At 42.3% G+C, this 16037-nt stretch overlaps 1 long non-coding RNA gene across 2 annotated transcripts in view; it reads right to left on the reverse strand.

Moving 5' to 3' along the window:
* Positions 1-4373, reverse strand: part of LOC122064217 — an 8996-nt gene extending 4623 nt beyond the window's left edge. For both annotated transcript variants that reach the window (XR_006135621.1, XR_006135620.1), the window contains exon 1: positions 3810-4373. This is a non-coding gene — a long non-coding RNA (uncharacterized LOC122064217). The remainder of the gene's footprint in view (positions 1-3809) is intronic.
* Between the last annotated feature and the right edge of the window lie 11664 nt (positions 4374-16037).

Genomic DNA, 16037 nt, shown 5'->3' on the forward strand with positions numbered 1-16037 from the left:
AAAAAAAAAAGGAAAAAACAGACGAGAAGAAAGAAGAAGAAGAAGAAGAAGAAGAAGAAGAAGAAGAAAGAGAAGTCGAGAAGAGAGAGAAAGGACCACATACCTGCAAAGCCATCGCGAGCCTCTCTCTTGATTGGAGCCGACTCCCGCTGCTGATTCCGTCTCTAAGAAGAGCCTTCAGTCGATTATTTCTCTTCGGTAATCCCAAACCCCACCCCTGATAACCCTTTTCTCTCTTACTCTCTTCAATTTGTTGGATTTTCCCACGTTGCCCTTCTGTTTGTCTTTAACTCTTTATCCCCATATTTTTCCCTTATTTCCAACTATATCCCTGACCCACACGTGACATCCCTTGGTGACTTAAAGTGAACTTCATCTATTTACAATTCTGGCCTCCCTTGAAAAAAAAAATAAAAGGAAAAAAAAACTGGCCAATGGATCTCAATCTTTTAACGGATATTCGTCAACAAATGCAGTTCATAATAGAGAAGCTCGATGAGGCTCAACGACATTGCACGGAAATCAAATCCATAACACACTCTACCTTCAACTATGTGATCTCAGCCGTTGAACAACAGGTAGACGAACCAGAAGATGAATCACCGGTGGTAGAAGATGATATGACACCATTGGAAGTTGAAGATCAACTTGTGGAAAACTTAAAATCGATTGATCTCATTAGTGAACTGATCGATTTTATTTTTCCGAGTCACTACTACACCAAAGAACTTTACGTCGTAGATTTCATAGCATTCGATCGTGATTTCATACAGGCAAGGATGAATTTTGATCAATTGGTGTTAATTCTCCCATTCTACAAAACTCGTGGACGAGTTTTTCTCAACATCGAGGGAATTGATGTAGATATGCACCCATGGAGCAGCCCATACCCATTTGGGTATCCAGTGAACGATGAACCAGACTCATATTGAGTCTTTGACTAGTAGGATCTTTTAGGATTTTATTTTTATTCTCCTGCAATCTTTTATTTCAGTAACTTAGGTAGGTGATAGCTACTAGGATTTAGTTTCCAAGTAATTTGAGTTTCCAAATTAGAGTACGTTTCCTTTTAATGTTGGGTTTCTTTTACTATTTAAATGCATGTAATCGTTTAATTAGAAAAAAAGAGAATGATGAATTGAGTTTTGAGTGTTGAGAGCCTGAGGGCTATGTGCGTGATTTCCCCCCCCCCTTCTTAGTGCGATTTTTCCCCTCCCCTGCAACTCTGAGACGCTATCTCAGGGAATTCTTCCCTACCCCTACCGGCCCTCCATCACATATTCAATTCCAGCATTGTCATCCTAATGTTGAACCTGGTGGAATTTCTGATGTTAATTTGAGCCATGGCAGGGCAATGAGTTCTTCTCTAAAATAATTGCATGGATCTATTCATTGCATTAATTTAAGTCAGAAGAGTTTATTAAAACTAATAGCAATCTGAGTGCAACTTAAGAGAAGATAAAGTTAAAAGAACTGACTCAGTTCCCTCTTATACCTAACTTATATATTTTGTGAATAATATGAAGACATGTAACTAACAGTTTCACTTGGTATAATGGAAATCGGTGATCAAGCTAAATGGTAAAAGGATGTTGTAGTTACACATATATAGGGGTTATTTTTGAAATTTTATTGCAATAAGGAACTGATTGTTCTTCCAAATGTTAAAGCAAACATTTATATGTTTGAATATGAAGTTTGGCATGGTTTGTTGCAGGTGAAGAGTATTGGTGAACAATGACACATGAAAATTTTCGGCACCAAACCCATGCTTGAAACAAGTTATTTCGAGGTCAAAGAAGATGAGACAATGAATGACACTCCTCTCTTTCAAGTTATCTGACAGAAAATGAGGATCGAGAGAAAGTAAGGGAACAAGAGAGTGGAAGGTTAGAGAAAAAGAAGAGGAAGGAGAAGAAGTTGAAGAAGAAGAGAAGATAATGGTGGAAATGTTGTGTGTAGAGAAAACATTCTCTACCACATATATTACTGCACTGACAATATGAAAGGAATTACAAAGACCTCCCTAGGGAGGTGAAAGGGAAAAATAGAAAATACAATAAGAGACAGCAGTTCAACAAACTTCACTACAAGAAAAATGGTCAATTGTTACACTTTTTTTGCTACGGGAAATAAATACCATTGTAATTGATAACATATACTACGGTATAAAAATACCGTTACATAAAGTCCACAATATACGACAGACTACAAAATCCGCAGTATTTAGTGATAACATATAATATGCTGTCAAGATTGGTTCTCAAAAATAATCTAGGCAGCCAGTAATCTAGGACTGCAAACAGAAATATTTAATGCAGACTCCTTCAAGGATCAGAGAATTGAAATGTTTTTTAATGGAAACTTTTCCAAAATAGATAACAGAGATTTTTAACAATGGACTGTATTGTTATGTTCTTAATGTGGTATGAACAGAATCAGGTTCTATAGTCAAATGCCATAAACCAAATTCACACCATCTCATAAACCTTGTTAATAGACGGCCATTCACTCCTCATCATAGACAGTGATTTTCAGGAGGAAATCAATCAAGAGGGATTAGCATCGTTACTATTGCAGGATCATGGCATGAATAGCATAAAATTTTTATCATGGTTCCTTAGACTCAACAGACGAGGTAGAAGGGGAAGGAATTGAGCAAGGACTTGGATGAAGAAGCATAGCAAAGTATGAAGCAAGTAGAAATCAGGACTGAATTTGCTCAACTCAAACAATGGATGGAGGAGAATTCCAATACTTCACAATGGAGAATATACTTTGTGCAAACATACATTGTGTCCCTGTTAGAACAGTTTGATTTTTGTATGTATTTAAGAAAATTGACAAATCACAGTTAGAGAGCCTGTTCATATAGTTTCTAATGGCCTACTTTGCGTTGTGTCCACCATTCCCAACCTACCACCCAAACCACAACTCTTGACTCAGTAGCCTTTTAGTATAGCATCCTCACCCTCTCACCCCATCATAATTTCTGATGGAAGCTTTAACTCCAACGCAAAGTAGGCCAGTTGGGCTTTAGTTTGCATATCTAACAACAAAATCTTCTTAGCTAGCTACCAAAAATTCTGGAGGCTGTATTCCTTGGGTGGTATTCCATTGTATTTTATTCACTAGAGAAATGAATCACATTAAAATAATAAACCTATTTAACGACTGGAGGCTGACTTGTTTTCTGCCAATAGATTCTAGCATTGATAAGAACCTAAGGCAGCTGTAATAACAGGAACAACAAATTCACTGGCCCAACAAACTTGGCAAACAGTAAATCCCATACCATACAGTTTCTGGGATGGTATGGAGCTTCTCTAACCTAGCAGCGGTGTTAATCAGTCCCACCAATTTTAAGCCCCACATTGTTGCCAACTGCTTAGCAAATCATATAGGCTGGGGCATGAACACACTTCCTATTTTTATTTGGTCAACTAGAAAAAGAGAATAAACATTAGAGTAAAACTCTGAATACACCAATCAGTCTTCAATCGTGCACCCTTCATTCTACGAGTAATAATTTGATTTTTTTTTAATTTCCAATTTCTTCCCTTTGATTCCCTTACAACCAAAAGGGAGCTTAAAGAATAGAACATCATGGTCTCGTTCGTGAGGAAACCTAAACAAAAATAAAAAAATAAACAACAACAATACCAGAGTGACAACCATTATTCATTAACAAAAAGAGATCCATACAGATAAATCAATTCCAATAATCTAAAAACCTAGGTTTTGTACTAATCAAATGAAACAAGAACAGAGCATCAAAAGGGGATTGAGGAATCCATAAAGAACAATACCTGGAACTTTGAAGCAGGCGATTACAGAGCTCTAAGGTAGTATTGTTCCTCTACAAAGACAATAGTTGTTCTTCTTCAAGAGTCTGTGCCACGCTGAAAGAACAAAACCAAAAAGAGGAGTTTCTTCTCAGCAGAAGGAGGACCTGCAACGACGGAAAACTCAGAACCCTCGGCACTGGCTCTAACAGAGCATCACACAGGGAATTGAGGAATTCATAGAGAACAATGCCTAGAAATAAGTGGGTAGCCGATTACAAAGCTCTAAGTTAGTAGGTAGTATTGTTCCTCTGAAAAAAAATAGTTGTTCTTCTTCAAGAGTCCATGCCACGCTGAAGGAACAAAACCAAAAAGAGAGAGTTCCTTCTCAGCAGAATCGAAGAACCTGCAACAGCAGAAAACCCAGAAGCTCGGCGCTGCCGCTACTTTTCTCCAAGTTTTGATTGAATGAGATTGTATCATGAAGGGGAATGTGGAGAGACGTAGAGTGAGGGTACGGTTTTGATCGCGGGAGAGAAACCCGCCCTATTATGTGTTTTCAGCGGGAACGGATTAGCGGGAAATCTGTTTTTGCTTGTACTACGGAACCAGATACTACAGTATATTTAGGTGTCGTATATAATTAACCATATACTGAGCTCAACAAATTCCCGTCGAATCAAATATATCAAATACTACGAAAGTTTTAACAACGCCGTATAAATTAAGTAGGTACTTGTATAAATTAAATTCGGCACATTTCTCTGTGTTCGAAATACCCAAATGCTTGATTTTAATGAATCTCTAATGGTTACTGTTGAAATCAGTTTCTGTGAAGGACTAGTCTATTTTCAGTGTAAACCTAATCTTACTATCCCCTTAACAGATACTAATATTCTTGATGGTACTATTATTTCTTTAAAACTTATGGATATCGTATCGTTCCGGGAACTCAAAATCTCGCTGTGATTTATCGTATCTATTATAAAGTAATGACTGTTGTTGCTTCAAATGCTAAGGTTATAGATCCTCGTGGGTAAACTATGTGTTTCCAGGTTAATTCTAACTGATCTTAAAATTTTGTATCCCGGAGTATTAAATGGTCGAAAATTAACCTTCCAGAATCTTGGACTTTAACCTCTGTGGCTCAACCTCAGTCACCTTTCAAGACTACTCCATCCTGCATCACCCAACTTCTATAAGGTGATGTCGAGATCACTTTTGATTGTAGAATCAATAATACTCATAGATCTACTTCTTCTGTGATGTTTTCCTCCTCTGAGCATCCTACATATCAAGCACTTGCTCGTGCTTCAACATCTCGAGCTCAGAGCGAGATATTTGATGAAATAATTAATTTTCAGGGTACAAATTGTACACCTACCCAGGTTAATCAACTTGTCTATGGTCCTCCTCTTAGGGAATCATCTTAGGCTAATCAGCCACCTATTGCTCCTATTCATAAGGAAAATGGATCTTCATCTCCAACACTTCCTAATATGCAAGTACTATTGGGAATTCATATGCTTCATATCATTGAAGAACCCAAATTTCAAATCAAGAAGCGATTCCTTATTCAATAATATAAGTACGATAAGAATGCTGAAAAATATCGAATTTTTGAAAAACATTATTCTAATATTTAGCAACAAGAGTTTCATGAGAAATGGGTTTCTCATATGGAAACTCATCAAATAAATCTCTCATTCTTTCAGTGGTTAAAATTATACCTTATGAATAAATCACCTAACCCTCCACAGGTGAATGAGGTTAAGAAGATATCAACCACTTATGTAATACCCTACTTCTTAAACCCGGTCTGAGTACACGGTTGACCTAGTTTAACCATGCAGGACCCGAACCTGAGAGAGTTAAGGCGGGTTCCTTATGGACCATGATGGCAAGGGTGACCTTAAACACATGCTGGCCAGACAAGTCCGAGCCAGTGCCAGAGAAGACAGGAGTACCCAAGCCGTGTACATGCACATATCATAAGGTCATGTACGGATAAAAGCAGTTATGTAGCCGTATCTTATGGTGCATACGTATATTACATCTTATGCCAAGAGTGAGATTTGTGCCGAGGGCCGAATTCTGTCAAAATCCCACTTGTTGACCAAGTTTTGACCTCATGTGGGCGGTCACAGGTGGGCGCATCCACCCACCTAAGTGACCCACCCATGTGATTACTTAGTTATTTTAAAAAGTATATATAGCATTTATGTCTTCCTTTTTCTTTTCTCATTTATGACACTCTGACGTTGGTGAGAAGAGTAAAGAGGAGAGAGAAAAGAAGGGAAAGAAGAGGAGAAGAGAAGGAAGAGGAAGAAGAGATGGATTTCAGCGACGCCGAGGTTTGATCTTCCCATTCCGATGCCGGAAGAGTGATCTCCAACACTAGATCTACGTTTAGAGGTGAGCAAAGGCTAGGTTCCTTAAACTTTCACCATACCCAAGTAAACCCTTGATTTGGGTAGGGTTTCTTGAGGTCTTGTAAATCCCCCTTGAGATGATGAATCTAAGGTTTAATAGATGATCTATGTGTTGATTTTGAAGGATTTGAAGGAGTGTTTACAAGGTTGGAGAAACATTGTTGATTTGAAGTGATTTTGGGATTTTGAAGCAGTTCTTGAGCAAAGGAGGTAAGGTGGCTTTCTATTCCTTAAATCTAACCTAGATCTATGTTAGAACCAGCTTATGAGACCGTGAATGTGTGGAGAATGGGTTTGGAAGAGCCCCATTTGATTTCCCAAAAGTTGGGAAAGATTTCGGGTGAAAATGGCATTTTTTTGCCAAGACCGATGGGCCATTTGGCCCACCTGAGGGCACCCGCCTAAGAGGGCAGACCCTCGGGGCCAACCGGCGGGCCGACCTACCCGTCGGTCTTAGCAAGACCCTAGGGGCCCAACCAGCGGGCCGACCTGCCCGTCGGTCGGGACCAGTGGGTCTGACTGGTGGGTCAGACAGGTGGGCTGTCTGACCCACTCGAGAGGCTCCCAACGTGATATTTACGTCCGAACGGACCCAAAACAGACGTGCGACCTTTGTTTAGGATTCTAAACATGAATTTATCATTGGATCGTGTTAATATTGATCCCAAAGTGGTGAAATACTAACCCCACTCACTCATGATAGGTTCACCAAATCTTACGCTTCTCGCATCGGATCTCACACGTACCGATTATGAGTCCTTGTACACTACAGGTAAGTGGGGAGAGGACGTTTGGCCTTGTTTCAAGGCTTGTTTGGCATTCATTTAATTGTATCTAGACTAGCCATGTCATCATGAAAATGCTGTGTAGATTAGTCATCCTCACATTATTATGCCATGGGTGCTGTGTTTATTTTCTAAATGCCAAGTGATGATATGCTTATGTGATGAATGTTGACATCATTGTGCATGATGCATTAATAGACTAGATGCCATAGTCGGCTTGGAAACGAGTGCATTGGTGGCCCGTGGTATGGGACGCGGTGGCACTATACAATCGTACTATTGTCATATAGGAGCATGCGGTTTAGGATTATCATCTTTTCGTGCTACGACCCTTCCCAATAGGGGTTAAGGTGTTGGGTTACCATTTGGAGAGAAGCAGTGGTCGCGGTTGTCGGGTCACTGTGGCGGTTAGACATACGCCCGACTAGTCATTAGGATAGTCGGCAACCCCGGTGGTATATTCAAGAGGGTCAATCGTACTGCTTTTAAATTGCTGGAGTCAGCACCTTTAAATTCTGTCATTTATTTTATGTTGAGAGCCAGTGGTCGGCATGTTTTACTTTTTCGAGTACTCACAGTGGGCCTTCTCTGACAGCCCTATGGGCATATCGCGGGATGGAGTTTGCGGCTCATACCCGGAGTATGCGCGCACTATGGTTGTAGTAGCACTAAACCAAAGACTTAGTAATGTTGTTTAGGTGGATGTGATTTAAAATAAATTGCATAACGTATAGTGCATATGGTTGTGAATTGTTGTATGGACTGATGTATGGTCCTTCTTTCCACTTACTGAGCTAGTGAGCTCATCCCACGTGTGCACCTCTTTTAGATGATTTTACAGGTCATCCATCTGAAGAGCACGGGTCAGATCCCACAGTTGAGTTCCCTGAAGAGGATTGGTGGGTCCCTGAGGAGTTAGAGCACGGCACGGATTACTCGTGCGAGGGTTGTGCTGCGGGACCGCAGTTCTGATACCGAGCTGAGCTCTACCCTTTGATACCGAGCTGAGCTCTACCCTTTGATACCTAATTGAGCTCTACTTTTGATACCAAGCTGAGCTGTACTATCTGATTTTTGATGATTCCTTTTGAGTACTTGATATGTAAATTGTATTCTTTTGTGTAAATATCATGCCTTCGGGCCCACATGTACTTAACTATTGTATTACAATTTGGGTATCAAGTATTATGGGAATATTCACAGGTAAACCAAGTCTTCCGCAGAATTGATGAACACTTTCTTAGTTGTGTGTATGCTGTGGTGGAATACTGTATCAGATGATCCTGGCAGGTTTGGGTTAACCGGTGTTAACCCGGTCACTGGCCCGGTTCTGTGTGAACGGGGTGTGACAACGGTGGTATCAGAGCGCGTGATGCTCTGCTCCACTCACAGCATACCGTTTAGACCCCGTAGAATCTATAATAGGAAATGAGGTTGGGTTAATGTAAAAACTTTAAAGAGTTAAAAGCCAAAGAAAGAAAGGAATAAAAATGGTTGCATTTAGATATTGCATTCATGGCATGCGTGAGAGAAAATAAAAGGTTAATTTAATTGGTGTCATAGCCCATCGAGTGCAAGTTTGACAAAATTTCAGCAGCATAACGACGCAAAATGTGATTTCCAAAAATTTTCACACAACCACCTGATAAACAACATATCCATATATATAACAATGATCAAAATTAACAAAGACACAACAACTAAACTACACAAGTTATCAAACATACAAATTCATCACAAACCACTATCAAAACACATCATCTCACAAATAAGTCCAGTAACAGAGAAAGTACGAAGAATGAGAAAAGAAAGAAAAAAATTACAACAAGATCAACAATAGGAAACAGGTTAGAAGCTGGTGTGGACGAGCTAAGTCCTCAATGATCATCGTCGTCGTCATCGTCCAATACTACTATGTTCACCTGAGGTCTAGAGTTGACGTTGAGTCGATGGTCGTAGTAGTCAAACCTCGAGTTCACCAGCCGTACCTCCCTCCGATGTCAGCCAAAATCTGCTGAAATGGCATTGGCCGTTGTATCTAAGTCCTGGCTCAGTCTGAGAAAGGAATTCTCCAGAGTAGCCTGCCTCTCCAGGATGCATTCCTTCCTAGAAGCACTCTCATCCAGTCTTCTCAACAGTTGATCTTGCCCGTCCTTTAAAGCCCTCATAGTGGACATCATGCCCTCAAAATCATATGGACCACTCTCAGGTGGTGGGGCTCGATGCTGTGGGCCTGCAGCTCTGGTGAAGCCAAGATCAGCACCTCTCGACTCCTGAGGCACCTCCTCAAGGATGTCCTCATCCACCAAATCATCCTCCTCATCCTGAGGAACATAGTCCTCATCCTCCTCACTAGACTCCTCCTCCATGGGAATATCCTCCATAGGGGCAGCCCTCCTATCCCTACCTCTCTGAGCTCCTACTCTCTGAGGTACATCCATAAGGGTGTGGAGACCCATCCTCAAGAGGTTGCCCCTGTCGAACTTGTCCGCTGGAGTCTTCCCCTCCTCACCACTCAGGTCCACTCTGAAGAACTCAAAGATCCTAGTGAGGATCCTGCCATATGGAAATCCTCCATCCTCGGGGTGGGAAGTATGGTGCTCCATGGTCTTGAGGATGACGTAAGGCAAGCACAAGTGCTCGTCACCCCCCTCTAAAGCCTTATAGATGCAGAAGGCTAAAAAGGCTGCCATGAAGCCCACCTGGTTCCGGTGACCTCCTCTGGGGAGCAAGTTGAACTGGACCAATCGGGCAAACACACGAACCTCCGGGAAAAATGATGTTTCGGACTCCGGACGCGCACTGCTGCCACAGATGGTCTCATAGATGTAGTTCGGTGTCTCCAAACTTATGAATGGACCCATGGGCTTACTCCTGGGAGGACTGTAGAAACGGTGCCCAGCTGAAGAGATACTAGCTAGGGTGTCCACTGTCAGCTGAATGTCCACCCCCTTCACCATATTGATTATAGCATACTCCCTGTACTGGTAGGAAACCTCCAGGTTGCAGTAAAATCTACGAACCAACTACTTGTAGCACGGACGGTCTATGTGGAGGATAGACTGCCAGCCCAGTGCTGTGAACCTCTCCTGAAGCTGAATCTTGTGGAAGTCATCAACTACCACAGTCTTCTCCATTATTACAGAGCTCTTCAGGAAGGCCTGCCAGTTGGCTGCTGCCTCTGAACAGCGGAAGAGTTCCTCGTCATAGTCAGAATGATCAATGGGGGCAGGTCTGGGTCGCCCTGTGCGGGGGGCTGGAGAACTAGTCCCCGCACTCCTCCGCTTAGAAGCGGTGGTCTTACGCCAAGTGCCAGAGGATGCGGGCTCGTTGCCTTTGCGAGATGACATCCTGGCAAGAAAAAGAGGAAAGAAGGGTAAGTGACAAAACAGAAATCATGGAAAGAAATAGAATGTGACAAAATGTGACAAGTGAGAAATGATAAAAAGTCTATGAATGAAATGCCTGGCCAGTGACAAGACAGAGATTATGGCAAAATAGCAATGTGACAAGAGGCATATAAAGTAGGACAACTGAGGAATGAGAAAACCCCAATTCTCAAGGTGAAAGTCCAATCTAGGAAAAAAGTTAAAAGACTCACAACAGAGGAAAGCTTGAAGCTACAGGCCCAAGACTGAAATGCCATTGTAGTGCAATCAAGAACATGCAAAAACATATGCTAATGTGCTATTGAGGTCCACAAATACGAAAGGATGTAAAGAAAATCAAAGAAAACCCAACACAAAAGATGGATTTTCATGGGAAGATATGGGATTTCAAACATAAGCGACTTTCTATGATCTCTACAGCATGTTAAGTACAAATCAAACATAATGCATTGCATTTGAGTTACTAATTGGGGAAAAAGAGTAGGAATTGAAGAAATCCCCAAATTTGAGAAAACTAGGGCACGGTTGGGGTTTTTCTCAAAAATGGAGAAGTAAATCCTAAAACTAGAAATAAATCACAAGAGAAACATCACATTCATATGAAATCACTATTCTATAGACAGAAACATGGAAAGGAAGTGAGATTTAAGACAACTCATGAGTTTCTACCCCCAAAATGCAAGTTCTGAGAAGAAAATGAGGAAGAAACTTACTTGTAAGTGGAGGGTTGAATCTTCTCAAAAGCGCCAGATCGTTGAGTGAGATCGTGAGTGGAAGCATCAAGATGCTCTCCAAAATCGCTTGAGAGAGAGAGAGAGAGAGAGAGAGAGAGAGAGAGAGAGAAGGGAAATGGGGGAAATAAGGAAGAACAGGGGCTTAAATGCCCTGTTCGAGATTTTTGTCGGTTAAAGATTTGGACCGACGAGCTGACTGGTGGGCCAACCTGCCCGCCGGTGGCAGCCCACCGGTTGTGAGGAAACCTAAAAAATGGGATTGTTAATATTTTATGAGTATTATTAATATAATTATTATTAATATTATTATTATTCTTATAATAATATGTTATGGTCAAGTGGGACCATTGGCATACTTGTTGAAGCACTAACCCTGTATTTTTGGAATTAAGTTGCGGTTAGTTGCAAACTATCACACACTATAATACCCTGCGTGTTGGCATAAGATTATGTGCCGATATCAATTCTATGGTGTTCAACCAATGTGGTGTATGATATGTTCCAGGTACAGGGATACCATGGTACGTACTAGATCCGGTAGCAATGCACGAGGTACCCCGCGTGGTCCTCGTCCGGTCAGTCGACCACCGAATCCCAGGAGGTCCCGCTTTATAGGGAAAACCTCACTTCCACCACCTCTAGAGTCCTTTGGTCAGGGTGGGGCACATGGGGATCCACCTATGACTACACTTCCGGACCCTCCACCGGTTATTACTCCGGGGGATGTTGCTATCATAATTCAGCAGTCACAACAGGCTTTCCAGCAACAAATGCTTCAGCAACAACAAGCATTTATGACTGCTATTCAGCAACAATTGGACCTTTCTCAGTCAGGTCAACCTCCCTGGATACTTACTCCACAGGACCCGCCTGTGAGGTCTGGTACGGGGCCACAAGTGGGAGGTACACCTCCAATTCCACCATTCGACGTTCCTCCGTATGGGGTGCCCCCTCCATACCCTTACTATCCAGCTTATGCTCCCAATTACCTGATGACGAATAATACGTTAAAGGTAGTGGAGTCATTCAAGAGGAACTTGCCACCTGTATTCTCTAAGGTGGGGAGTGATCCTCTGGAACCGGACCAATGGATCCAGGAGCTGGAGAAAATATTTGAGGTGATTGAGTGCACAGATGCATAGAAACTCATTTGTGCGGGGTTGCAACTCAAGAAGGAGGCCAACTCTTGGTGGCAAGCCTCTAAGCCCATATTGTTGGCCGCCCATCCGGAACCCACCTGGGAACAGTTCAAGGAGTTGTTCTTGGATAATCATTACCCACGCAGCTTCAGAGACCGCAAGGAGACTGAATTTATGGCCTTAACTCAAGGAGGTAAGACTATCCTTGAGTACCAACAACAGTTTGAGAGCTTGTTCCATTTTGCCCCTAGGCATATGGGGACAGCTGAAGAGAAGGCTGCGAGATTTCTAAAGGGCCTAAAGGCATCCATTGGGTCTGTACTTGAGGTCTTAGATTTGACCGACTATGGCCAGATTGTGCAGAAGGCCAAGACCATGGAGGATAAGCAGAAGGGAGAACAATCCCTCACACCTGGACTGTGGAAGAAAACAAATCCATTTCCGGATATGGGTAACTCCTCCAAGGCATACCGTGGGTCATACAGTTCTGGGCCTACGTATAGGCAGCCCTATAGGCCATCTGGCTACCCTCCTAGACTAGCTGGTGATTCGGGCTCCACATCTTTTCGTCCGAACACTAGTGCGACACCCACAGTTCTAAGGCCACCCCGACCTCCATCTTCAACGGGTCAAGTGCAGAGGGGCCCCACCCCAGTTCTGACATCTCAGATCCATTGCTTTAACTGCCATTCCTATGGGCACTATACAAAAGACTATCGGGTCAGACCAGCCTTGCACTCCAGTCAGCCTCTGCGTACGGACCTCCCTTAACTCGGGGAAGTCAACCGCAGGGAAGGATGCATGCCCTATCAGCTGAGGAAGCTGAGGCCAGCACAGAAGTGGCAGCAGGTACATTTAAAATTTAAGAATTTCCTAATGTTAAATATTGATGACCTGTTGAAATTATATGCATTGTTACACTAGGTGTCCTATCCATATCGGGCATACCAGCCTATGTTTTATTCAATTCAGGAGCTACACATTCATTCGTATCTAAGAGATTTGTCGAGAAACTTGGGATGTCACCAAGATCCTAGATTATGGAATGACTGTTAGTATGCCTACTGGAAAAGTTACACAGTTGAAGGAGGTGTATGGGCCGTGCCCAGTGGAAATTAGTGGGAAGAACTTTGATGCACAACTCATTAAGTTCAATATGCAGAATTTTGATGTTATACTGGGCATGGATTGGTTGTCGGCTCATCGAGCTAATGTGATGTGTGCTGAAAAGCTGATTAGGGTGACAGATGATGAAGGAAGAGAATTGATATACCGAGCAAATAAAATGAAACAGGTGAGAAAGGTCCTCGTCTCCGCCCTTCAAGCGGTAAAATTATTGGAGAGTGGATGTCAGGGCTACTTAGCATCGGTACTTAATGTTGATGCAAAGATTACACCTCTAGAAGAGGTAAAGGTGGTTAAAGAGTTTTCCGACGTCTTTCCAGAGGATCTGGTGCATTTACCGCCTGATAGAGAGTTAGAGTTTGCCATAGACTTGGTTCCTGGAGTAACTCCAGTATCTAAAGCCCCATACCGAATGGCACCAGCCGAATTGAAGGAGTTGCAGATGCAGTTGCAGGAATTATTGGATAAGGGGTTTATTCGCCCAAGTGTTTCACCTTGGGGTGCCCTAGTATTATTTGTCAAGAAGAAGGATGGCAGCTTGCGTATGTGCATTGATTATCGGGAATTGAATAAGCTAACCATTAAGAACCGGTACCCATTACCATGCATTGATGATTTATTTGACCAACTATAGGGTGCCAAGGTATTTTCAAAGATAGACCTTCGATCAGGCTATTATCAGCTCAAGATAAAAGCGGCGACATACCCAAGACAACATTTAGGACTCGGTATGGTCACTATGAGTTCCTAGTGTTATCTTTTGGGTTAACCAATGCACCGGTAGCATTCATGGATTTGATGAATCGAGTATTTCACGATGTCCTCGATAAATGGGTAATTATTTTTATTGATGATATCTTGATCTACTCCAAGACAGAAGAGGAGCACACTCAACATTTGAGAATGGTGTTACAGAGGTTGAGAGAACAACAATTGTTTGCCAAATACAGGAAATGTGAATTTTGGCTTGAGCAAGTTGGATTCCTGGGGCACATAGTGTCTAAGGCCAGAATCGAGGTGGATCCTGATAAGGTGAAAGCAGTAGTAGAGTGGGAAAGCCCTAATGTCACTGAAATTAGAAGCTTCTTGGGTTTGGCTGGATATTACCGGTGCTTCATTGAAAATTTTGCTCGAATCTCAGCACCAATGACTAAATTAACCAAAAAGGGTGTGAAATTCGACTGGGTAGAGGAATGTGAGAAGAGTTTCCAGGAAATGAAGAAGAGGTTGGTGTCGGCCCCTGTGTTGACCATCCCTGAAGGCACAGGTGGAATGACAGTCTACACTGATGCTTTCAAAGTTGGTTTGGGTTGTGTTCTCATGCAACGCGGTAAGGTAATAGCGTATGCATCCCAACAACTAAAGGAGTATGAGAAGAACTACCCCACTCATGACTTGAAACTAGCTGCAGTCATTTTTGCCCTTAAGATTTGGCGACATTATTTGTATGTGGAGAAGTGCGAGATATACAGTGATCACAAAAGCCTTAAGTACTTTTTCACCCAGAAGGATTTGAACATGAGGCAGAGGAGATGGCTTGAGCTCATGAAGGATTATGACTGCGACATTCAGTATCATCCCAGCAAGGCTAATGTAGTGGCAGATGCATTGAGTCAGAAGGCACAAACTATGTCACTCTCATACTTAGCAGTCAGCCCACCACTTGTACAAGAGGCGACACTAATGGATGAAGCTCTCTTATATGAATGAGCAACCTTAGAGTTTGAACGTCAACCAGAAAACCTTAAATGGTTGACTGTATCCTTGGTGGCTCTACAGGTGCATCCGACTATTAGGCAAGAGATAATAATGAAACAACCTTTGGATCCTGAATTGCAGCGGATCAGAGTTAAGGTTCAAGATCAAATAATGAACGACCCAGATTTTGTTTTAGCTAGTGATGGGGCATTGATGTTTCGAGGCAGATTGTGTGTACCCAATGATTTGGATATACAAGACAAGATAGTGCGAGAAGCACATAGCTCCGAGTACTCACTCCACCCAGGAAGTACAAAGATGTACAAAGACCTCAAACAAAATTACTGGTGGCTAAGCATGAAAGTCACAATAGCTCTGTATGTGGCGACTTGTCTTACATGCCAAAAAGTAAAAGCTATGAGGCATCGACCTTATGGTACTCTTTAGCCACTCCCAGTACTAGAATGGAAGTGGGATAGGATTATAATGGACTTCGTCACCGGACTACCATGTACACCTAAAGGGATGGATGCGATATGGGGTGATCATTGATCGGCTTACTAAGACTGCTCATTTCATTCCCATCAAGACCAAGTTCTCTATGGCCAAATTAGCACAACTTTACATGGATAACATAGTGCGCTTGCATGGAGTGCCAGTGAGCATTGTATCAGATAGGGACCCAAGGTTCACTTCCAGATTTTGGAAAAGCTTCCAGCGTGCCTTGGGATCACAATTGAATTTGAGTACTGCTTTCCACCCACAGACTGATGGTCAGTCGGAGCGAACCATACAGATATTAGAAAACATGCTCAGGGCATGTGCAATGGAAATGTGTGGTAGTTGGGAAGAATATATACCCCTTATGGAGTTTGCCTATAACAACAGTTACCAAGCTACAATTGGGATGGCTCCGTATGAGGCATTATATGGCAGGAAGTGCAGAACTC

This window comes from Macadamia integrifolia, unplaced genomic scaffold, assembly GCF_013358625.1.
Source record: "Macadamia integrifolia cultivar HAES 741 unplaced genomic scaffold, SCU_Mint_v3 scaffold1563, whole genome shotgun sequence".
NCBI lineage: Eukaryota > Viridiplantae > Streptophyta > Magnoliopsida > Proteales > Proteaceae > Macadamia > Macadamia integrifolia.